Below are 10,392 nucleotides of genomic sequence, written 5' to 3' on the forward strand. Positions count from 1 at the left end.
CTAAGTCACGGTATCATTTTGTCTGCCTTGGTTTCTTTAACTGTAAAATGGGGATAATAAAAGCACTATGTCCTAGGATAATTAGGAGAAACAAGAAAATATTTGAAAAGTACTTCATACAGTGCTTGACACATAATAGGTGCTAAATAAACAATTGTTTCCTTCCTTCTCACTACATATCTTCCAAAGACAGCTTGGATTAACATGTCTCTGGTAAGTATATAAAGAGTATTGTTTGTAGGCTCCCTCTATTTCTACTCTCTCCTCTCTGAATTTTCCCCATGGCTCTGTCCTCAGTCCTTTTGCTCTCTTTCTCTATACCAGGGGTGGGGAACCTGCTGCCTCAAGGCCACACGTGGCCCTTGGAATTTCATAGGGGTTTGTTCTGTGAAGTTTGGATTCAGTCAGACGGCCTCACTGGACAACCTAGAGGGCCACATGTGGCCTTGAGGCAGCAGGCTCCCTACCCGGGCTCTATACCCTCTCTCAGTGAACTCATCAGTTCTCAATGGTTCAATTTTCATTTCAATTAAGATAAGGGCCACATCTACAAACCCATTGCTAGTCTCTAACCTGAACCCCAGTCTGTCACCAAATGCCTCCTAGACCATCTACTTCTTAACCCCACCTTGCCCATAGCAAAGCTTATTATCTTTTGTTCCAAACCCACCTCTCCTCCAAACCTCCCTATTTATATTGAGCATATTACTATGAGGTTCACTAAATCATTCCTCAGAGTCATCCTTGACTTCCTTCTTCCTCATCTCCATATCCAATTGGATAACAAGTCTTATTGATTCTGCTTTTCCAACATCCCCCACTTCCATTCCCTTCTTTCTTCACTCTCTTTCCATTCACATGGACACCACCCAAGCTCAGATCCTTAGCACATCTCACTTGGACCACTGGAACAGACTCCAAACTGCACTTTTCCCTCCCTCACCTTGCTAATCCAGCTTCCACACAACTGTCAAAATCATCTTCCTAAATCACAGCTTTGACCATGGCATTTCCCTGCTTAAGAATCTTCAATGGCCCCCTATTGCCCATGGGATAAAACGTGAAATTTTTTAAGGCAATTGCGGTTAAGTGACTTGCCCAGGATCACACAGCTGATAAGAGTCTGAGGCCACATTTGAACTCATGTCCTCCTGACTCCAGGGCTGGTGCTCTATCTACTGCCCCACCTCACTGCCCCAAAATATAAATTCTTTAACTTGAGCATTAAAGCTTTTCGTTACTGGTTATTCATTTTGGCTTATTACAGATCAATTCCCTTCACACTCTACGTTTCAGTTCAACTGGCCTATTCATTACTCCACAAAATTGGCATTCCATCTCCTGCCTCTGTCTTTTTAAAAGATGTCTGCAATATATTCCTTCCTCCCCTGCATCTCTTAGAATCCCTAGCCTCCATCACTTCCTAAAGGAAACCTTTCTTGAGCTTACTAGTTTTTAATGCTTTCTGCTTCCTCAAATTTTATTTTACATGCCTCATATGTTATATAACAAATATGGCCATATACACAAACATATAGATACACACATTTAATTGTAGCCTTCTTAAGGTGGAAGGGGAGGGAGAGAGAGAGAAAAAATAACGTAAAAAGCGCACAGCAGAGAACAAAAGAAAACCTAGAAAGAAGCAAAGAAAAACTGGGAAGCTTTGAAAACAATATTTATGTAGTATTTATTCTATGTATGGAGTATATATAATATTTATTATATAGGTTTTCTTGAAATGGAAATTGATTTTATTATACTGAATCCTCTCTTACGTTCTGTTGTGTACGTGGAAATGCTTTTTTTCTTTTCTCGTTTTGTATTTCAGTTTAAAATGAATAAAAAATTTACAAAAAAGAAAAGAAAAAGAAAATACTTGTTAGGTTGGATTGTAATAGATTGAGAATGATATTTTCCACCTCAAGGAGGAAAATGGGAAACAATGATTTGGACATGCCAAAGGGTTGCCTTATCTAACCCTCCAAATATGTGCCTTCTAAAACACCAGGTCATCTCCATCAATCAGATTTTCAAACTAATGTTATCACATAAAATGAAGGCCCATAGTCTTCTTCATCATCTGCTAAGAGCTGGTATTCATATAAATGGTGTTAAACAGGGAAAACATTTTAGGGTTATTGGTACGATATGCAGAAGAAATGCACTAAAGTTGACAGGAAAGCATCTGGCACATCAGGGAAGTTTTCAGGAGGACCTGCAGAGAAAGTGGACAAGAAAGTAAAGGTCTGCACGGGAACACTTTGCACTGATAAAGAGAACAGCAGCCCAAGTAACAGGATCACAGAGGTATATGGAATCATTAAAGCAGGGCATTGTCCATTTCAATACCTTTACTTCAATATGGTACAGCTTAAGACACTGAGGCCCATAATGACTTGCCTAAGGTCATCCAGAGGGTGGTAGCGGAAAAGGCCTTCAAACCCAAATCCAATGGTTTTTCAGAATTTGCCTCATTATGCAACAATACCAATTTTTATGCAAATATATTCCAAAAAGTATCATAAACAGAATAGAAAATTTCTTTAAAAAAAAAAAGAAAGAAAAGTAGTTCTTGTTTTTGTAAATTTACCCTTGAAATGAAAATTGTGAGGTTACTATATCCTGGAGTGTCTATTTGATATCCCACAGCTGGAAGAGATGAGATTTTCCAAACAACTTTCAACTTTAATGTAACCTTAAAGCTTTCAACTGCAAGTGTATATCCAGCGATAATCCTGTTACCAGATATAATGTTTGTTTTTTTCCACCAGGCAAGTTTATTTATATAGTGATGCAACTTATGTGAGACCCTATGATAAACAACTGCTTTGAAAGCCTCTTTCAAAGCCAGATTTTAAAAGTATCTGTGAGCAATTCATTGAATGGCTACTGCATCAGTCTTTTCTTCCTAAGCACTCTTTCCCTTGAAACCAATGTGCTAACTATTTTTGCGTATGTTTGAGTCTCCTGGCAAAGAGGATTAAAATCAAACAATGCATTGTTCTATCTTCTTTCAATTTAAAAGTTAAGGAATACTTATCTGGCTTTTCTTTCCTACAGAAGTTTATCAGATCAGACTGACTTTAAATCAGGCTCTTTGAAATGCAAGCAATGCAGATCAAATATATAAAACAGAACACATGAATGTAGCTATAGTTTTAATCAGGTCATCCTTTTCCAACACTAAAGATAAAGTTTTCTTAAAAGAAAAAATGCAGGGGGGGGGGGGGAAGCATGCTTTAAGTAAGATAGACACAGTTTCTCTATCTCTGATAACTTTTCAAAAATTTCTTTCCATTGCGGTTGGATGAATTCACAACTGCAGAAGATGTATAAGAGTCTGCCTATCTCTTTATAATTTTTTCATCATTTACTAGTCCCATCTTCTGTTATCATTGCCAATTTAATAAGCATGGAGTCAAAACCTCAGGTTAGTTTTATGCATATTTCACTTATTAGTGATTTGGAGCTACAAACTTTCATGTGGTTATCTGTAGCGTGTAATTCTTTTCAGTTTTTTTGTTTATATCCTGGAGACAGATCTTGATAATAGATGGATAGATAGATAGATAGATAGATAGACAGATGACAGACAGACATGATAAACAGATAGATAGATAGATAGATAGATAGAAAGATAGATAGATAGATAGACAGATAGATAGAAAGATAGATAGATAGATAGATAGACAGATAGATAGACAGATAGATAGACAGATAGATAGATAGATAGATAGATAGATAGATAGATAGATAGATAGATAGATAGATAGATAGATAGAAAGATAGATAGATAGATAGATAGATAGATAGATAGATAGATAGATAGATAGATAGACAGATAGACAGATAGATAGACAGAAAGATAGATAGATAGATAGATAGAAAGATAGACAGATAGACAGATGACAGACAGACATGACAGACAGATAGATAGATAGATAGATAGATAGATAGATAGATAGATAGATAGATAGATAGTACATAGACATATTTTAGTTCCCTATTTATCCTGAATATCAGAACCTTATCATAAACATTTGCTGTAAAGTTCTTTTCTCCAACTGATGGCATCCTTTCCTGTCTTGGATGCACTGATTTTGTGGCATGGACCTGTTTTTGATGAAACCATGTTAGCCCTTTATCACTGCTCCCTTTTTTTCAAATGTCCAGAAATAGAAGTCACTTTCACTGGCTTATAGTTTACAATATCTGTTATCTTTTTGTCTTTGAAAATAGGTACATCTACCCATCCCTCATACCACAGTACTTTTGCCATTCCCCACAATCATTACTAATAATTAATTGGACAGTAGTGTGGCAATCATAGGAACAATTCTTTCAGTACCAAAAGATACAGATTATCTGAATGAGATAACTGTTAGGTTCTCTCTTACTAACTCTCTATTAACCATCTTTCTGCTGTCCTTTCCAGTCCAAAGAGTGTTGTGTTTTTTCTTGGCAGAGGAAAAACAAACAAAATTATAACTGAGTGGCACTGCCTTCATTCTGTTGTTCAGTTATTATCCCATTTGTGCTGAGCAGTGATCCAGTGCTATCTTTCATCCTCTGCCTTCCCCAGCACATATTTAAAAGGGGGGGGGGGGGGGGCCCCCTTGGGGGGGCGGTGGGGAGAGACCCCCCCCCCGCTGTCCGTCGTACTTGAGTTCAAATCCGGCCTCAGACTAAACACTTGACACTTACTAGCTGCGTGACCCTGGGCGAGTCACTTAATGCCAATTGCCTTAAAAAAAAATTTTAAAAGGGGGGGGGGAAGTTCTTATATTTTTGGATTTCCTTGTCAACTTCAGCTCAGTTTGAGCTTTAAAATTCCTGTCACTTTTCTTGAGCTATTTATATATATTTCTTGAGCCTTTATAGTCACCCTACATTACTTCCCTTGCCTCTATTTAAAATCTAAGTTGGATCCCATGTATATCCACATTTACTCCTTTAGGCAGACCCTCCTTTTTCTCACGATCAGAACTGTTTCCTTTTGGGTCTTTAGAATTTCATTCTAAAAAGTCCTCTTGGGCTGACTTCCCATTTGGAATTCCGTCCATCTGACCATACCTGTCCTTCCTGTAAACCCTTGCTTTGTTCTCCCAACATCTAGGGCACACGTGAGGCCATGTCTGGCTTTCCTCTTTTTCACTATTGCAAACACTAAGATGGAACATTCACTTCCTCACAAGTTAATCAATTCCTCCTTTCTCTCAGAATCAAATGAGATAAGATTTGTAAAGCACTTAGGATAGTGCCCAGCTCAAATGCTTTAATAAATATACAGCCCCTCCCCTTCCCTCCTCCTTGTTAGGTAAAACACATTTTGCCCGACAGAAAGAGAGTGCAGATAAAGACAGGGAAAGAGATCCAGAATATGTCTAGATGATTTACCTCCCCTATCACTACTATTTCATGTCTCTATGCCCACTTTGTGATGTTTCCCAAACACTTTAACTATTTCTTTTTCTATCCATGTGACCTATAGTTTACTCAAGAATAATGGGGGAGGGACAGCTAGGTGGCACAGTAGTACATAGAGCACTAGCCCTGGAGTCAGGAGGACTTGAGCTCAAATCCGGCCTCAGACACTTGAGGCAAGTCACTTACCCCCTATTGTCTCACACCAAAAAAAAAAAAACAATAATAATAATAATAATGGGGGAAACTAGCCAATGAGGACCCAGTCTTACAGCATCCATAATATGCCCTGCCCCCTGCCAATTGACATGTTGGTATGTTGAGCCTGTTTCCAGAAATGCATGCTGCAGGTGCTAGGGATCTTTCCCTCCTTGGTTCAGAGGATGTGTAGCTATCCTGACTGCTCCCTATCAAAAGCACATAGTGATTACTGCATAGTAATGAAAAAGCCTTTTTAATTGATTGCTGAGTTGAAACTAAATGTGCACAAGCAAATGGAAGCGCTCTCTCTTCCCTACTATTGAACAAGGAAAGGATTGCTATCAACAATGAAAGAGCAGCAAAGTGACCAGAGCTGACTTACTGATGCCAACTGCTAGCTGCCTTATCCCCTCCCCCGAAAAACTACTCTCCCTGCATGTCTATTTCTTTTTGCCTGTCTTGTTTTATGTTTTCCCATGGCTCTTCAACTGAGCAGAACTAATGCTGCCATACCACTAGGAGCTCTGACAGCTGAAGGTCTGAATTGTGATTTTATTACACTGAAGGAAATCAATATGATGTCAACGTAACTTAGAAAAGAAAGTGAAAATAATGTTGTTTTTCAGTTGTACCTGACTCTTTGTAACCTCATTTGAGGTTTTCTTGGCAAAGATACTACAGTGGTTTGCCATTTCCTTCTCCAACTCATTTTACAGATGAGGAAACTGAGGCAAACAGTATTAAGTGATTTGCCCAGGATCACACAGATGGTAAGTGTCTAAGGCCAGATCTGAACTGACTCCAGGACCTGGCACTCTATCCACTACACCACCTGGCTGCCTGAAAATAATGTAGTCAAGTGAAAATCTATACTAGGGATTGTTATACAGTTACTCAGATGAAGGAAGGAAGAAGTCCATGTGAATAATGCTATTACGAGAGAAGAAAATCAGGTTCTGGAGACTAAGCAGACAAAAGATTTAAAAAGGAATATTTGAAGATGACTCAATATGAGTAATCAAAAACATTAGTGTCATATATGACTGAAAAACAGTAATGACAATTAGCATAAAGCAAGAGAGGTAACAAGAGAAAGTCCAAAAAAAAAAAAACTCAAGGAAAATAAAGGATTCAGTTTTAAAACAAGTGACAATATCTCAGTGAGCAATGAAAATATAATGAGTAAAAATTTTAATCCTGAAAGAAGAATGAACCCCAAAAGGCACCAAATGGAACTTTCTAGATTTGTACATTGAGATTTCTGATGGAGAAAAACGCATCTGGTCATAAGCATGGTTCAAATACAACTGGTTTACATTTAATTGATTTTTGCTTCAAGAAACTTATTTTTTAATCTCATTTTTTGTCAACAATTGTTGAACGCTTTATCTGTACTGAACCTACAGGGATTTAAGTATTTTGGATCACTCATGATAGTCAGTAAGTAAGATGGTACCACAGTTACAGATGTCCCACAGGAAGTAACACAAGAAATAATAGCACAGTTAACTGCTAACTAAGCATCATATAAATACGAGAAAAGAAATGAAGTGATGGAATGGCATTCAATCATCAAGGATTCTGCTAACCACCTCTCTAGTTCCCATACCATTAGCCAAAGTTTCCACAAGTATTGTGGAAACACAATCAGGATAACACAAGATTTAGCTACTTCTACATTACAGGACCACAGGGCATAGAATATAATATTCCGGAGAGCAAAGGAGATAGGATTACAACTAAGAATCACCTACCCAGCAAAACTGAGCATAATCCTGCAGGAGAAAAAATGGTCATTCAGTGAAATAGAGGACTTTCAGGCATTCTTGATGAAAAGACCTGAGTTGAATAGAAAATTTGATTTTCAAATACAAGACTCAAGTGGAACATGAAGAGGTAAACAGGAAAGAGAAAATCATAAGACACTTATTAAGGTTGCACTGTTTACATTCCTGCGTGGAAAGATGATATTTGTAACTCATGAGACCTTTGTCAGTATTAGGGTAGTTGGAGGGGAAAAAATCATATGTACGTATATATCGATATAGATAGATAGATAGAAGGCACAGGGTGAGTTGAAAATGAAGGGATCACATCTGGAGAATAAAATTAAGGGGTGAGAGAGGAATATACCAGGAGAAGGAGAAAGGGAGAGGTAGAACGGGGTAAATTATCCCACAAAAAAAAAAAACAGAAAAGAAAAGGCTCTTACAGTGGAGGGGAAACAGGGGAAGGTGAGAGGGAATGAGTGAATCTTATTCTCATAGGATTTGACTAACGGAGGGAATAACATACACACTCAATTCGGTGTGGAAATCTGTCTTCCCCTACAGGAAAATTGGGGGGGAGGGGGGGAAGGGGACAAGAGAGTAGGGGAATGATAGAGAGGAGGGTGATTGGGAAAGGGAGTAATCAAAAGTAAATACTTCTGAGTCTGAGGAGGATCAGAGTCAAAAGAAAGAATAGAATAAATGGGTGGGCGGGATAGGATTAAGGCAAATAGAGTTAGTTTTTCACAGCATGTCCACTATGGAAGTGTTTTGCATAACTGCACATGTATAACCTATATTTAGTTGCTTGCCTTATCCATGAAGGTGGGTGGGGAGGGAGGAAGGGAGAAAATTTGGAACCCAAAGGTTTAAAAACACATGTTTAAAAAAAATGTTTTCACATGCAACTGGGAAATAAGAAATACAGGAAATGGAGTACAGAAATCCATCCTGCCCTACAGGAAAATTGAAGGGGAAGGGGATAAGAGAAGGGGGGAAGAGACAGAAGGGAAGGCAGACTAGGGGAAGGGGTATTCAGAATGCATGCCATCTTGGGGTGGGGGGAGGGGCGAGATGGGGTGAAAATTTGGAACTCAAAATCTTGTGGAAGTAAATGTTGAAAACAAAAAAATAAATAAAAAATTACCATTAAAAAAAAAAAAGAAAGGAAAAAACATCAGTTGCCACAAAGATTATTAGGAGGCAACATGGACCATGGAAAATGTTCTGGATTTAGAGTCAAAGAACCTACATTTGAACCCTGGCTCTGCCATGACCCCGTATGTGACCCTGGACAAGTCACTAAAATTCTTTCACTTTCATCTGTAAAAGGAGGAGTTGGCCTAATGACCTCCATCTAGATCTTGTTCCATTCTGGCTCTATGGTCCTGTGATCTATTCCAACCAAACATTGCACAAATATGGAAAATGAGAATTTAAGTGACTTTCCCAAGATTATATAGCTAATTAGATTAATGGATTAAATTTAAGGTTTTGTTTTTTTTAATCCAGGTTGTATTTGCCTGGACAATGTTATCTTGATGATATCAGCAATATGGCTATATTTGGCAAAAGGCGTTAAGTACATAAATGTTTGTTGAATAGGTTGGCTGTAAAAGCCAGTATGTCAAATGCAAGGCATGGCTTACTTTCTAATTATGTAACAAATGACAACCACTTTGTCATGTTGATTTACTTCCATTTTCTTATCTCATGTGGACCTACTGATAACTAAAGGAACAATTACACATTCCATTCATTGTATAAAATAAGTTAGCACCAAGTTCACTTTGACATATAGCAAAGCACTACCTAGTAAGAAAACAAAAAATGGCATATAAAACAAACCTTCTTCACTCTTTAAGAACAGGTGTAATCTTACCTTTATCAGTAAGGCACTAAAATGACCTTCCTTTTCTTTAACTTCCAGGAATAAAAACAAGTTTGAATTCTACCCTGTAAGCAAATAAAAAAGTGAAGTTACTGTTTATGTTCATGTTTTAACAGAAGGAAACAATAGATCTCTTTCTATGCATAAACTTCTAGGCCTCCCCAAATAGTGAGAGGAAAATATATTTACAATAAAGTACTTCACATGTTTTGCTGGTCCATCAACCTTATAAACACGAGAAAAAATAATGTGATATATAATGGCATTCCAGACACTAATGTGGTTTCAAAGTTAACCCCCAACTATATTTTCCCCAAAAGATGTAAACACTGATGAGTAAACTCTTGGGCTTATTTTGGATATATTTGAGTATTTTATTTTAAACATAAACTGAGAGGTTGCCACAGACACTGACAGAATTTTAAAACCTAGATTTCTATTGATGCAATTTTTTTCATCATTTGTTTGCTGAAAAATAGAAAGCAAGAAAAGCAATGAGAGATAGTTAAAAACCTAGATTTCTATTGATATCATATTTTTGGCCATGATTGCTAGAAAATGAAAAGCAATGATGCTTTTAGAGGCTTCTCGGTTCCCATATCATTAGTACCTCATTCTAATAAAATGCACAGCAATGTGACATTTGACTAACTATCCAATCTCTAATTGTATTTGAAAATATAAAATAATGCAATTTGTCAGGGGTCTTAGAAAGCCTGAGAGGAAAAACTTGAAATAAGATAGAATGACTTCACCCAAATATTGATGGCACCAGGGAACTAAAATTCTTTTCCAAATTTTGATGATGCAACTTGATTGCAGAAAGTATATTAAGGCCTAAAAAGTCCCTGACATTATGGGAATGGACTCAGATTTAGTATACAATCCAAAAAAACAGGGGCAGCTAGATGGCACAGTGGATAGAGTACCGGCCCTGGATTCAGGAGAACCTGAGTTCAAATCTGGCCTCAGACACATGACACTTACTAGCTGTGTGACCCTGGGCAAGTCACTTAACCCCATTGCCTAGCCAAAAACAGAAAAACAAAACAAAACAAAAAAAGGTGGCATTTGTACAGTTATCCATGCCATATACATTTGTTT

At 37.6% G+C, this 10,392-nt stretch overlaps 1 protein-coding gene across 1 annotated transcript in view; it reads right to left on the reverse strand.

Moving 5' to 3' along the window:
- Positions 1-9,335, reverse strand: part of BMPR1B (bone morphogenetic protein receptor type 1B) — a 349,176-nt gene extending 339,841 nt beyond the window's left edge. The window contains exon 1 of the mRNA XM_027837474.1: positions 9,280-9,335. The gene's annotated coding sequence lies outside the window, so the exon portion shown is untranslated. The remainder of the gene's footprint in view (positions 1-9,279) is intronic.
- Positions 9,336-10,392: the final 1,057 nt, after the last annotated feature.

The sequence above is a fragment of the Vombatus ursinus genome, unplaced genomic scaffold, assembly GCF_900497805.2.
Source record: "Vombatus ursinus unplaced genomic scaffold, bare-nosed wombat genome assembly UNPS02014821.1, whole genome shotgun sequence".
In the NCBI taxonomy this organism is placed as follows: domain Eukaryota; kingdom Metazoa; phylum Chordata; class Mammalia; order Diprotodontia; family Vombatidae; genus Vombatus; species Vombatus ursinus.